Raw genomic sequence first — 12,318 nt, forward strand, 5'->3', positions numbered from 1 at the left:
TGTTTCTATGGTGGGATTTTGGCTATAGGCTACTTTCAAGTAAGGTAAGACATGCCTCAAAATGTGAAGTAAAATGCCCAGGTTACAAACAATTAAGGAATAGATGCTAATGGTAGGCCTAACCATCTCCTGGTAGATTGAAAGGCTTTCCCAAAAACATTCTCTATTAAATGTTAACTAAAGTAGCTACAAAGTGGCCTATGCCTTCACGTCAGAATGATAACATGATTATTTGCATCAATCCAGTAGCCATTTATTTTTGCAAACTCCATCTCATGTTCTACAGAAACACTGCTAACCAAACAGTGCTAGAGAGGATGCTCCCGAGTGGCGCAGCGGTCTAAGGCACTGCATCTCAGTGCTAGAGGCGTCACTACAGATACTCTGGTTCAAATCCAGGCTGTATCACAACCGGCTGTGATTGGGAGTCCCATAGGGCGGCGCACAATTGGCCCAGCGTCGTCTCGGTTTGGCTGGTGTAGGCCGTCATTGTAAATAAGAATTTACAGTGCCTTGCAAAAGTAACCTGTAATTTAAATGGATTTTAATTTGGATTCCATGTAATGGACATACACAAAATAGTCCAAATTTGTGATTTTTTTTTTTAAATAACGGAAAAGTAACRGCATATGTATTCACCCCCTTTGCTAAGAAAATAAATAAGATCTGGTGCAACCAATTACCTTCAGAAGTAACATTATTAGTTAGATTGCACACAGGTGGACTCTATTTAAGTGTCACATGATCTGTCACATGATCTCAATATATACAGATGAAGTCGGAAGTTTACATTCACTTAGGTGGGAGTCATTAAAACTCGTTTTTCAACCACTCCACAAATTTCTTGTTAACAAACTATAGTTTTGGCAAGTCTGTTAGGACATCTACTTTGTGCATGACACAAGTAATTTGTCCAACAATTGTTCACAGACAGATTATTTCACTTATAATTCACTGTATCACAATTCCAGTGGTTCAGAAGTTTACATACACTAAGTGCCTTTAACCAGCTTGGAAAATTCTGGAAAATGTCATGGCTTTAGAAGCTTCTGATAGGCTGATTGACATAATTTGAGTCAATTGGAGGTGTACCTGTGGATGTATTTCNCTCAGAAAAAAATTGTAGACCTCCACAAGTCTGGTTGATCCTTGGGAGCAATTTCCACATGCCTGAAGGTACCACGTTCATCTGTACCAACAATAGTACGCAAGTATAAACACCATGGGACCACGCAGCCGTCATACCGCTCAGGAAGGAGACGCGTTCTGTCTCCTAGAGATGAACGTACTTTGGTGCGAAAAGTGCAAATCAATCCCAGAACAACAGCAAAGGACCTTGTGAAGATGCTGGAGGAAAAAGGTACAAAAGTATCTATATCCACAGTAAAACGAGTCCTACATCGACAACCTGAAAGGCCGCTCAGCAAGGAAGAAGCCACTGCTCTAAAACCGCCATAAAAAAGCCAGACTACGGTTCGCAACTGCACATGGGGACAAAGATCTGACTTTTTGGAGAAATGTCCTCTGATGAAACAAAAATAGAACTGTCTGGCCATAATGACCATCGTTATGTTTGGAGGAAGAAGGGCGAGGCTTGCAAGCCGAAGAAAACCATCCCAACTGCGAAGCATGGGGGTGGCAGCATCATGTTGTGAGGGTGCTTTGCTGCAGGAGGGACTGGTGCACTTCACAAAATAGATGGCATCATGAGACAGGAAAATTGTGGATATATTAAAGCAACATATCAAGACATCAGTCAGAAAGTTAAAGCTTGGTTGCAAATGGGTCTTCCAAATGGACAATCACCCCAAGCATACTTCCAAAGTTGTGGCAAAATGGCTTAAGGACAACAGTCAAGGTATTGGAGTGGCCATCACAAAGCCCTGACCTCTATCCTATAGAACATTTGTGGGCAGAACTGAAAAAGCGTGTGCGAGCAAGGAGGCCGACAAACCTGACTCAGTTACACCAGCTCTGTCAGGAGGAATGGGCCAAAATTCACCCAACTTATTGTGGGAAGCTTGTGGAAAGCTACCCGACAAGTTTGACCCAAGTTAAACAATTTAACGGCAATGTAAACTTCTGACCCACTGGGAATGTGATGAAAGAAATAAAAGCTGAAATAAATAATTCTCTCTACTATTATTCTGGGCTCTACAAGTATTGACTTTGGGGGGGTTGAATAGTTATGCACGCTCAAGTTTTCTGTTTTTTTGTCTTATTTCTTGTTTCACAATAAGAAGTATTTTGGATCTTCAAAGTGGTAGGAATGTTATGTAAATCAAATGATACAAACTCCCAAAAAATCTATTTTCATTCCAGGTTGTAAGGCAACAAAATATGACAAATGCCAATGGGGGTGAATACTTTCACAAGCCACTGTAAATACAGTGCATTCAGGAAAAGCAAATTGTGTTATGTTACAGCCTTATTGTAAAATGGATTAAATATATTTTTGTTCCTCATCAATCTACACACAATATGCCATAATGACAAAGCGAAAAGATGTTTGTAGAATTATTATTTTTTAAATTAAAAATAAACAGAAATACCTTATTTACATACAGTACCAGTCAAAAGTTTGGACACCTACTCATTCAAGGGTTTTTCTTTATTTTTGCTATTTTATACATTGTAGAATAATAGTGAAGACATCAACTGTAAAATAACAAATATGGAATCATGTAGTAACCAAAAACGTGTTCAACAAATCAAAATATATTTTATAATTTAGATCACCCATTGCCTTGATGACAGCTTTGCACACTCTTGGCATTCTCTCAACCAGCTTTACCTGGTCTTGAAGGTGTTCCCACATATGCTGAGCACTTGTTGGCTGTTTATCCTTCTCTCTGCCATCCAACTCATCCCAAACCATCTCAATTGGGTTGAGGTCGGGTGATTGCGGATGCTAGGATATCTGATGTAGCACTCCATCACTCTCCTTCTTGGTCAAATAGCCCTCACACAGCCTGGAGGTGTGTTGAGTCATTGTCCTGTTGAAAAACAAATGATAGTCCAACTAAGCACAAACCAGATGGGATTGCGTATTGCTCCAGAATGCTGTTGTAGCCATGCTGGTTAAGTGTGCCTTGAATTTGAAATAAATCACAGACAGTGTCACCAGCAAGGCACTTCCACATCATTATACCCCCTCCTCCATGCTTCATGGTGGGAATCACACATGCAGAGATCATCAGTTCACCTACTCTGCATCTCACAAAGACACTGCAGTTGAAACCAAAAATCTCAAATTTGGACTCATCATACCAAAGGACAGATTTCCACCGGTCTAATGTCCACTGCTTGTGTTTCTTGGCCCAAGCAAGTCTCTTCTTATTATTGGTGTCCTTTAGTACTGGTTTCTTTGCAGCAATTTGACCATGAAGGCCTGTTTCACGCAGTCTCCTCTGAACAGTTGATGTGTCTGTTACTTGAACTCTGCATTTATTTGGGCTGCAATCTGAGGTGCAGTTAACTCTAATGAACTTATCCTCTGCAGCAGAGGTAACTCTGGGTCTTCCTTTCCTGTAGCGGTCCCCATGGGAGCCAGTTTCATCATAGCGCTTGATGGTTTTTGCGACTGCAGTTGAAGAAACTTTCAAAGTTCTTAAAATGTTCCAGATTGACTGACCTTCATGTCTTAAAGTAATGATGGACTGTCGTTTCTCCTTGCTTATTTGAGTTGTTTTTGCCATAATATGGACTTGGTCTTTAACCAAATAGGGCTATCGTCTGTATACCACTTCTACCTTGTCACAACACAACTGACTGGCTCAAACGCATTAAGGAGGAAAGAAATTCCACAAATTAACTTTTAACAAGGCACACCTATCAAGGCACAAGGCGAGACCCAAATTCAGACACAGGAGGCAGATGGTTGGAGTCTTACAATGTTTATTAATCCAAAGGTGTAGACAAGAGAATGGTCATGGACAGGCAAAAAGGTCAAAACCAGATCGGAGTCGAGGAGGTACAGAGTGGCAGACAGGCTCGTGGTCAAGGCAGGCAGAATGGTCAGGCAGGCGGGTACAAAGTCGAGAAACTGGCAAGGGTCATAACCGGGAGGACTAGGAAAAGGAGAATGCAAAAAGCAGGAGAAAGGGAAAAACGCTGGTTGACTTGGAAACATACAAGACGAACTGGCACAAAGAGACAGGAAACACAGAGATAAATACACTGGGGAAAATAAGCGACACCAGGAGGGGGTGGAGACAATCACAAGGATAGGTGAAACAGATCAGGGCGTAACACCTGTTCATTAAAATGCATTCCAGGTGACTAACTCATGAAGCTAATTGAGAGAATGCCAAAGGTGTGCCTAGGTGTCATCAAGGAAAAGGGTGGCTTCTTTGAAGAATCTCAAATATAAAATATATTTTGATTTGTTTAACACTTTGTTACTCCATGATTCCATATGTGCTATTTCATAGTTTTGATGTCTTCACTACTATTCTACAATGTAGAAAATAGTACAAAAAAAGCAAAACCCTTGAATGAGTAGATGTGTCCAAACTTTTGACTGGTACTGTAAGTATTCAGACCCTTTGCTATGAGTGTCGAAATTGAGCTCCGGTGCATCATTTTTCCATTGATCACCCATGAGATGTTTCTACAACTTGATTGGAGTCCACCTGTGGTAAATTCAATTGATTGGACATGATTTGGAAAGACACACACCTGTCTAAGGTTCCACATTTGACAGTTCATGTCACAGCATAAACCAATCCGTAAGATCGAAGGAATTGTCCGTAGAGCTCTGAGACAGGATTGTGTCAAGGCATATATCTGGGGAAGGGTACCAAGACACTTCCTAGAGCTGTCTGCCCGGCCAAACTGAGCAATCGCGGGAGAAGGGCCTTGGTCAGGAAGGTGACCAAGAACCAGATGGCCACTCTGACAGATCTCCAGAGTTCCTCTGTGGAGATAGAAGAACCTTTCAGAAGGACAACCATCTCTGCAGCACTCCACCAATCAGGCCTTTATGGTAGAGTGGCCAGACGGAAGCCACTCCTTAGTAAAAGGCACATGACAGCCCGCTTGGAGTTTGCCAAAAGGCACGTATTCACTCTCAGACCATGAGAAACAAGATTCTCTGGTCTGATGAAACCAAGATTGAACTCTTTGGCCTGAATGCCAAGCGCCACGTCTGGAGAAAACCTGGCACCATCTCTATGGTGAAGCATGGTGGTGGCAGCATCATGCTGTGGGGAGGTTTTTCAGCTGCAAAAAAATGGGAGACTAGTCAGGATCGAGGGAAAGATGAACAGAGAAAAGTACAGAGAGATCTTTGATGAAAACCTGCTCCAGATTGCTCAAGGCCTCCGACTGGGGCGAAGGTTCACCATCCAACAGGACAACGACCCTAAGCACACAGCCAAGACAACGCAGGAGTGGCTTCAGGACAAGTCTCTGAATGTCCTTGAGTGGCCCAGCCAGAGCCTGGACTTGAACCTGATCGAACATCTCTTGAGAGATCTGAAAATGGCTGTGCATTCAACCTGACAGACATTGAGAGGATCTGCAGAGAAAAATGGGAGAAACTCCCCAAATACAGGTGTGCCAAGCTTGTAGCATCATACCCAAGAAGACTCAAAGCTGTAATCGCTGCCAACGGTGCTTCAACAAAGTACTGAGTAAATGGTTTGAATACTTATGTAAATGTGACATTTCAGGTTTGTATTTTTAATACATTTGCAAAAAAAATCTAAACCTGTTTTTGCTTTGTCATTATGGGGTATTGTGTGTAGATTGATGGGAAAAAAAACTATTTAATCAATTTTAGAATAGGGCTGTACATAACAAAATGTGGAAAAAGCCAAGGTGTCTCTACTTTCTGATTGCACTGTGTAGGTTAAATCCCCCAAAGTATTGAAAGGTTGTTCACACAGGCCTACCTGAAATAGATACAATCTACTGCATGTAATTGAGTAGGTATTCATTGACGAGAACCAAAGTTAATGTACACAACACAGGGAACACAGTGACATCTACTTTTCCAATTTCCAACTTGGCACTGATGAGGTACATGATGGAATATATCATAAACTAACATAACAGAATTGTCCTGCTCATTGAGGACTAGGCCTACTTCCAAAAACAGATGTATATGTCAGTCTCCTTGTACAACACAGAAGGAAGTGTAAATATAGATGTTATTCACACTCATGGCTGCTCAAGTGTAATAGCTTTAAGAACTTATGTTGTTGATAGTTAATTTGAAAAATAAAATGCCCATTACAAGCATTTAATGCATTGCATGTAGTATGCATGTTTTACAATGTGTAATTGTATCCATTTCACAGGCTATTACAGTAGGCTTATACTACACGTAATCCTTACCGATGACAACCTATAGGATTGGTGGTATGTTGTGACCTGAAAGCTTAAGTAACATACATCATGTCCCTGAGAGAGCTATTGAGCCTGATTTGATAGCATCAATGTGTATCCTTGAAATATAAGAAAAACATCAACAACATACACTAGCAGAAAGGCCTAGTTTTTAACATATTGTGCATTAGGCTACACCACACTTGGTAAAACTGCCAATCTTGGTTTCTGAAACAAAAATAGGACTATATGATTGGAGCACTGAGGTAAACTAACTAGAAATGTTATATATTATTCATATTTTGGTACATTTGATTGTTATTAGTCCAAAACATGGTCTACACAAAGGCCCTTGATTATGAGGCCTAAATATGACTGGATTCTGCTTTGTAAAAAAAAAAGAAAAAAGAAATTAGTCTAAAAAGAAACCCCCCCAAATACATTTTCAATCTGTCGAATCTTATAATAAATGTCTCGTGCTTGATTAATCTAATTAATTGTGGCTGACAATCAATGCTCCAAATAGCCTGCTTGTTGTTATGATGATCAAGATGTGAAAATTACTATTTAAATATTATTCACCCCCCAAAATGATTTAATTTAGCCAACATAGCAAATTGAATGACATTTAATTCCACATCTCATTATTAACCTAGGCAGCCAGTATGTTACTTGATAAATTATTCCATTCAATATGACGTAGCTTAACTATCTGTCCTCCAGTAAAGCATTGAACACTTCTGAAACGCAAAGTTCATCTGTGTACTTACTGTTCCGTTTATTGGAGCTGAGCTGTTCTCGAGGACAGAGTGAGTACACTGCTGTACAGGCTGTTCCTGGTAATTGCGCTGCGCGAGCTGCGGCGGCGCTCGGAACAGAACGGGTTACAGGGTCAGGGTGTYTGCTAGAACAGTGTGTCCTCATCAGAGCGCAGCTACAGTACAGCCGGAACATTGTGTTACTTTGTGGCTACTTTCCAAGACCTGTTCGTATTTTTTACACTAAACCGCCCGCCCCCTCGCAGTTCCCTCCGCCTTCTTCCTAGTGTAATTTCAATTCTCCTCTCCTTAGGGCTCACACTCGCGTTTTGATCTTCACTAATGTCGGGGGTTTTGAGTGTAAAAAACTGCCGGCAGAACATTCAGTACCCTGTTTTGTTATGAGAGGGTGGGTTTGAAATCAGCAGCATAGCGTGCTTACTTGCGTTGCAGAGCTAGCGGTGATATACCGGCTGAAGTTAGCACGAAAGCAGCACACGAGCAATCAATAGAGAAAAGATAAATAGGTAAGTTACAGCTTTATTTCTTAGTCTTGTATGGACATAGGATAATTGGTTTGCTGTCTTCTGAAAGGCTTTATTGGGCATGTTTCATCTAGCGAGACCAATGAGTATTGAGTTACATTGTATACAATTGTAACCTAGTGTTGTATATACAATTGTAGCCTCAGAATAAGATGAGAAAGTAGATCATAAGCTATATGTTTTTAATAAGTCCAGTTTTTAAAACGTATGATTCCGGTAATTTGGCTAATGTGTAGAATCAGTGTTCAGTGCTATTAAGTTCTGCTCTATGGTTMTTTTCCAGATACATGTAGGCTAGATCTCATGTTCTATTCCTTCATTTATCACGTGTCAATGTTTTTAATGCGAGTGAGATGAATTTACATCCATTGAAGGCTGTAATTCAATGCTACTATAACCGATTTACTATTTTTATGATTTTTCTTTCTTTCTCATACTCTCTTCCTAATTGGTATACTGGTGCATATGGTACAGAGGTGCTGGTGAGCGCGACACACACAGGAGGCTGGTGGGAGGAGCTAAAGGAGGACGGGCTCATTGTAATGTCTGGAATACGAATTCATGGAATGGTATCAAACATATGAAACCACATTTGACTACGTTCCATTTATTCCATTTCAGACATTACAATGAGCCCATCCTCCTATAGCTTCTTCCACCTGCCTCCACTGACACGCCTCTCCTCGTTCATACTCACCACACATTTGATGCTTAATTTAGATCTGTAAGAATCTCACATTTTTCCCACATACAGTATGTCAGAATGATATAAGGGCCTGTGATCACTTGCCATTGTTAACGTAAACAACAATACCATAGTAATACATCTTCAAATTTTATTATTTTCTGTGACTCTGCCTTTCCTCATATGGATATCACTTCTAGAAATGTTGGAACGGAACATCATGTTCTGGGAGCTGTAAATGTGTAGTTTCCACATTGACAGAGCCAAATGCATAACATACACACAACTAATGTAAGAACAATTAGTTGATTTAATGATCTAGTAATATAATTATGAAATAAACCTGTCTAATGTCTGTCTGACTATGTCCACCTCTGTCTGTCTGCTCTGTCGATCTCTGTTTGTGTCCACTGCGCAGTAGTGTGTGTTTCCATCTGTGTGGGTATGTCTGTCTATGTGTCTGTGCAGTTTGTTTGTGTGTGTGTGTGTGTGTGTGTGTGGTTTTACTTCCTTGTGAGAACCAGAAATTAGTAAAACAAGGAAAATTCAGATGTGTGGGATATTTTCCCAGTACCACAAGGAAAAAGGCTATTTTAGGTTTAGGGTTAGGTTTAGAGTTACAATTCAGGTTAGTGTTAAGGGTTAGGTTCAGGGTTAGGGGTTAAGGTCAGGTTTAAGGGTGTGTGGGGGGGGGGGGGGGGAACACTATGTCTCTTCCGTTCCAAATTCCTGGCACAATCTGATGGTGTTCACCAATCTAAACCCACTCAGTCACAGCACAGCATCAGCTTCGGGTGGCGATATCCAAATAGTCTCTATTTGTGTTGCGGGGAGCCTAACACACATTCCATCTTCTTTAATGGGGAAATGCAGGGATTGACGCAGATTACTAAAAAATATATATTATTTGAATTGCTGAAATGTAAATCTGAGTTTGGAGGGTGTTAAAATGTTTGGTAACACAGGCTACGGAACTTTAATAGCGGGATGTATAATGTAACTGTTATTAATTATGTACCACAGTATTTAATCAAAAATCATTCATTCAGAATCCTTGTGAATTTGTCTTTAAATTCATATTTATGATGAAGAAATATAAACCATCTCGGTATGTTATTATCATATAAGTTACAGCTGTGTTACAGCGTTAGTTCGTCTCGTAGCCATTGCCTGCAGTCAAATGACCTAGTGGCCTCATGGGTGGAATGTTATTTTTTCATAATTAACTCTTTTTTTTCTTTTTTATCCAGTGTTCTATGTCAAACAATGTTGTTATATTTCTGTCTTCTGTGATGTATTAAAGTGTAATATTGGGATGCAAACTCAAAATGTAATACATTTCAACTCTGACATGGTACATGTCTTCTTTTTTAAGCCCATAACCATCTGTGAGGTGTATACTTTTGTTTCAAAGTAGATTTGTTTAAGACTATCAAGAACACTCTGTGTGACCCCGATTTAGCACACTGCAGTAAAAGGTTATTCAGAGAGAGAGTGGAACAGAGACCCTGTGGATAAATGCACGGACAGAACACAACAAGCAGAGAACATTCAGTCCTGAGAGTCCCGCAGCACAGTCACTACACAGATGCATACTGTGCCTCCAAGCTCTCTATCACGTCAATGCTACACACTAATCCACATATAAACATGCAGTAAACCATTGTGTGGCCAAGCAGACCTTGGGAGGAAACCTTGGTCTGATAATAGAGGGTACAGTATGTACACCTAATCCCCCACACATAACAAGCCTTGACGTGTGCTGCAATAAATGCTTTGGTTGCTTTCAACCTGCAACCTGCAATTTAATCCAGCAATCGCAATGCAAAGGAAATTACAGATGAACATATTTTTAACAGTGTCCTATGTTTCTATCTGTTCTGCCCAGTCTTCTAGTCAGTAATTAGACTGAACAATGATTGGATAAAATCATACTGTTTTTAACAATAGTCACACTTATTATACTATGCTTCACTGCTAAGCAGTGTTCCTGTTCCCAAGAAAGCTAAGGTAACTGAGCTAACGACTATCGCCCCGTAGCACTCACTTCCGTCATCATGAAGTGCTTTGAGAGACTAGTCAAGACCATATCACTCCACCCTACCGGACACCCTAGACCCACTCCAATTTGCTTACCGACCCAATAGGTCCACAGACGCGCAATCGCAACCACACTGCACACTGCCCTAACCCATCTGGACAAGAGAATACCCATGTGAGAATGCTGTTCATCGATTACAGCTCAGCATTTAACACCATAGTACCCTCCAAACTCGTCATCAAGCTCGAGACCCTGGGTCTCGACCCCCGCCTGTGCAACTGGGTCCTGGACTTCCTGACGGGCCGCCCCCAGGTGGTGAGGGTAGGTAACAACATCTCCACCCCGCTGATCCTCAACACTGGGGCCCCACAAGGGTGCGTTCTGAGCCCTCTTCCTGTACTCCCTGTTCACCCACGACTGCGTGGCCATGCCGCCTCCAACTCGATCATCAAGTTTGCGGATGACACTACAGTGGTAGGCTTGATCACCAACAACGACGAGACGGCCTACAGGGAGGAGGTGAGGGCCCTCGGAGTGGGTGTCAGGAAAATAACCTCATACTCAACGTCAACAAACAAAGAAGATGATGTGGACTTCAGGAAACAGCAGAGGGAGCACCCCCCTATCCCATCGACGGGTCAGTAGTGGAGAAGGTGGAAAGTTTTAAGTTCCTCGGTGTACACATCACGGACAAACTGAATTGGTCCACCCACACAGACACGTTGTGAAGAAGGCGCAGCAGCGCCTCTTCAACCTCAGAGGCTGAAGAAATTCGGCTTGTCACAAAAGCACTCACAAACTTCTACAGATGCACAATCGAGAGCATCCTGTCGGGCTGTATCACCGCCTGGTACGGCAACTGCTCCGCCCACAACCGTAAGGCTCTCCAGAGGGTAGTGAGGTCTGCAGAACGCATCACCAGGGGCAAACTACCTGCCCTCCAGGACACCTACACCACCCGATGTCACAGGAAGGCCATAAAGATCATCAAGGAAACAACACCCAAGCCACTGCCTGTTCACCCCGCTATCATCCGAGGCGAGGTCAGTACAGGTGCATCAAAGCAGGGACCGAGAGACTGAAAAACAGCTTCTATCTCAAGGCCATCAGACTGTTAAACAGCCACCACTAACATTTAGCGGCCGCTGCCAACATACTGACTCAACTCCAGCCACTTTAAAAATGGGAATTGATGGAAATTATGTAAAAATGTACCACTAGCCACTTTAAGCAATGCCACTTAATAATGTTTACATACCCTACATTACCCATCTCATATGTATATACTGTACTCTATATCATCTCTGCATCTTGCCATCTTTATGCAATACATGTACCACTAGCCACTTTAAACTATGCCACTTTATGTTTCATACCCTACAGTACTCATCTCATATGTATATACCGTACTCTATACCATCTACTGCATCTGCCATGCCGTTCTGTCACCACTCATCCATATAATCTTTATGTACATATTCTTTATCCTTCACACTTGTTGTGTGTGTAAGGTAGTAGCGTGGAATTGTTAGGTTAGATTACTGTTGGTTATATCTGCATTGTCGGAACTAGAAGCACAGCATTTCGCTACACTCGCATTAACATCTGCTAACCATGTGTATGTGACTAATAAAATTTGATTTGATTTGATTTGATTTGATAAGCAACAGTTCGGGAGAACATGTTGAATAAATGTAAACATCTAGCATACAAAATTGCTATATTGCTATTTCTAAACTATCTGAATTAAGCCTGTATTAAGACATAGGGCTACATATTCATTTAGGTAAATTATAGATTTTCCTTGAATTAATAGAAATTGTAATTGTGAGTGAGACATTAAATATATTATTTCTCTCTCGCTGTGTGTGTGTGTGTGTGTTTGTGTGTGTGTGTGTGTGTGTGTGTGTGTGTTGTGTGTGTTGTGTGTGTGTGTGTGTGGTGTGTGTGTGTGAA

The 12,318-nt window shown here is 41.3% G+C and overlaps 2 protein-coding genes across 2 annotated transcripts in view; one reads left to right on the forward strand and one right to left on the reverse strand.

Annotated features, from left to right (window-relative positions):
* LOC111970299 (haloacid dehalogenase-like hydrolase domain containing 3) overlaps positions 1–12,318 on the reverse strand; it is a 354,076-nt gene that overhangs the window by 88,625 nt on the left and 253,133 nt on the right. The gene's annotated exons all lie outside the window — the stretch shown is intronic.
* Positions 7,296–12,318, forward strand: part of fkbp5 (FKBP prolyl isomerase 5) — a 40,439-nt gene continuing 35,416 nt past the window's right edge. The window contains exon 1 of the mRNA XM_023996971.2: positions 7,296–7,618. The gene's annotated coding sequence lies outside the window, so the exon portion shown is untranslated. The remainder of the gene's footprint in view (positions 7,619–12,318) is intronic.

Source organism: Salvelinus sp. IW2-2015, linkage group LG11, assembly GCF_002910315.2.
Source record: "Salvelinus sp. IW2-2015 linkage group LG11, ASM291031v2, whole genome shotgun sequence".
Taxonomy (NCBI): Eukaryota; Metazoa; Chordata; class Actinopteri; order Salmoniformes; family Salmonidae; genus Salvelinus; species Salvelinus sp. IW2-2015.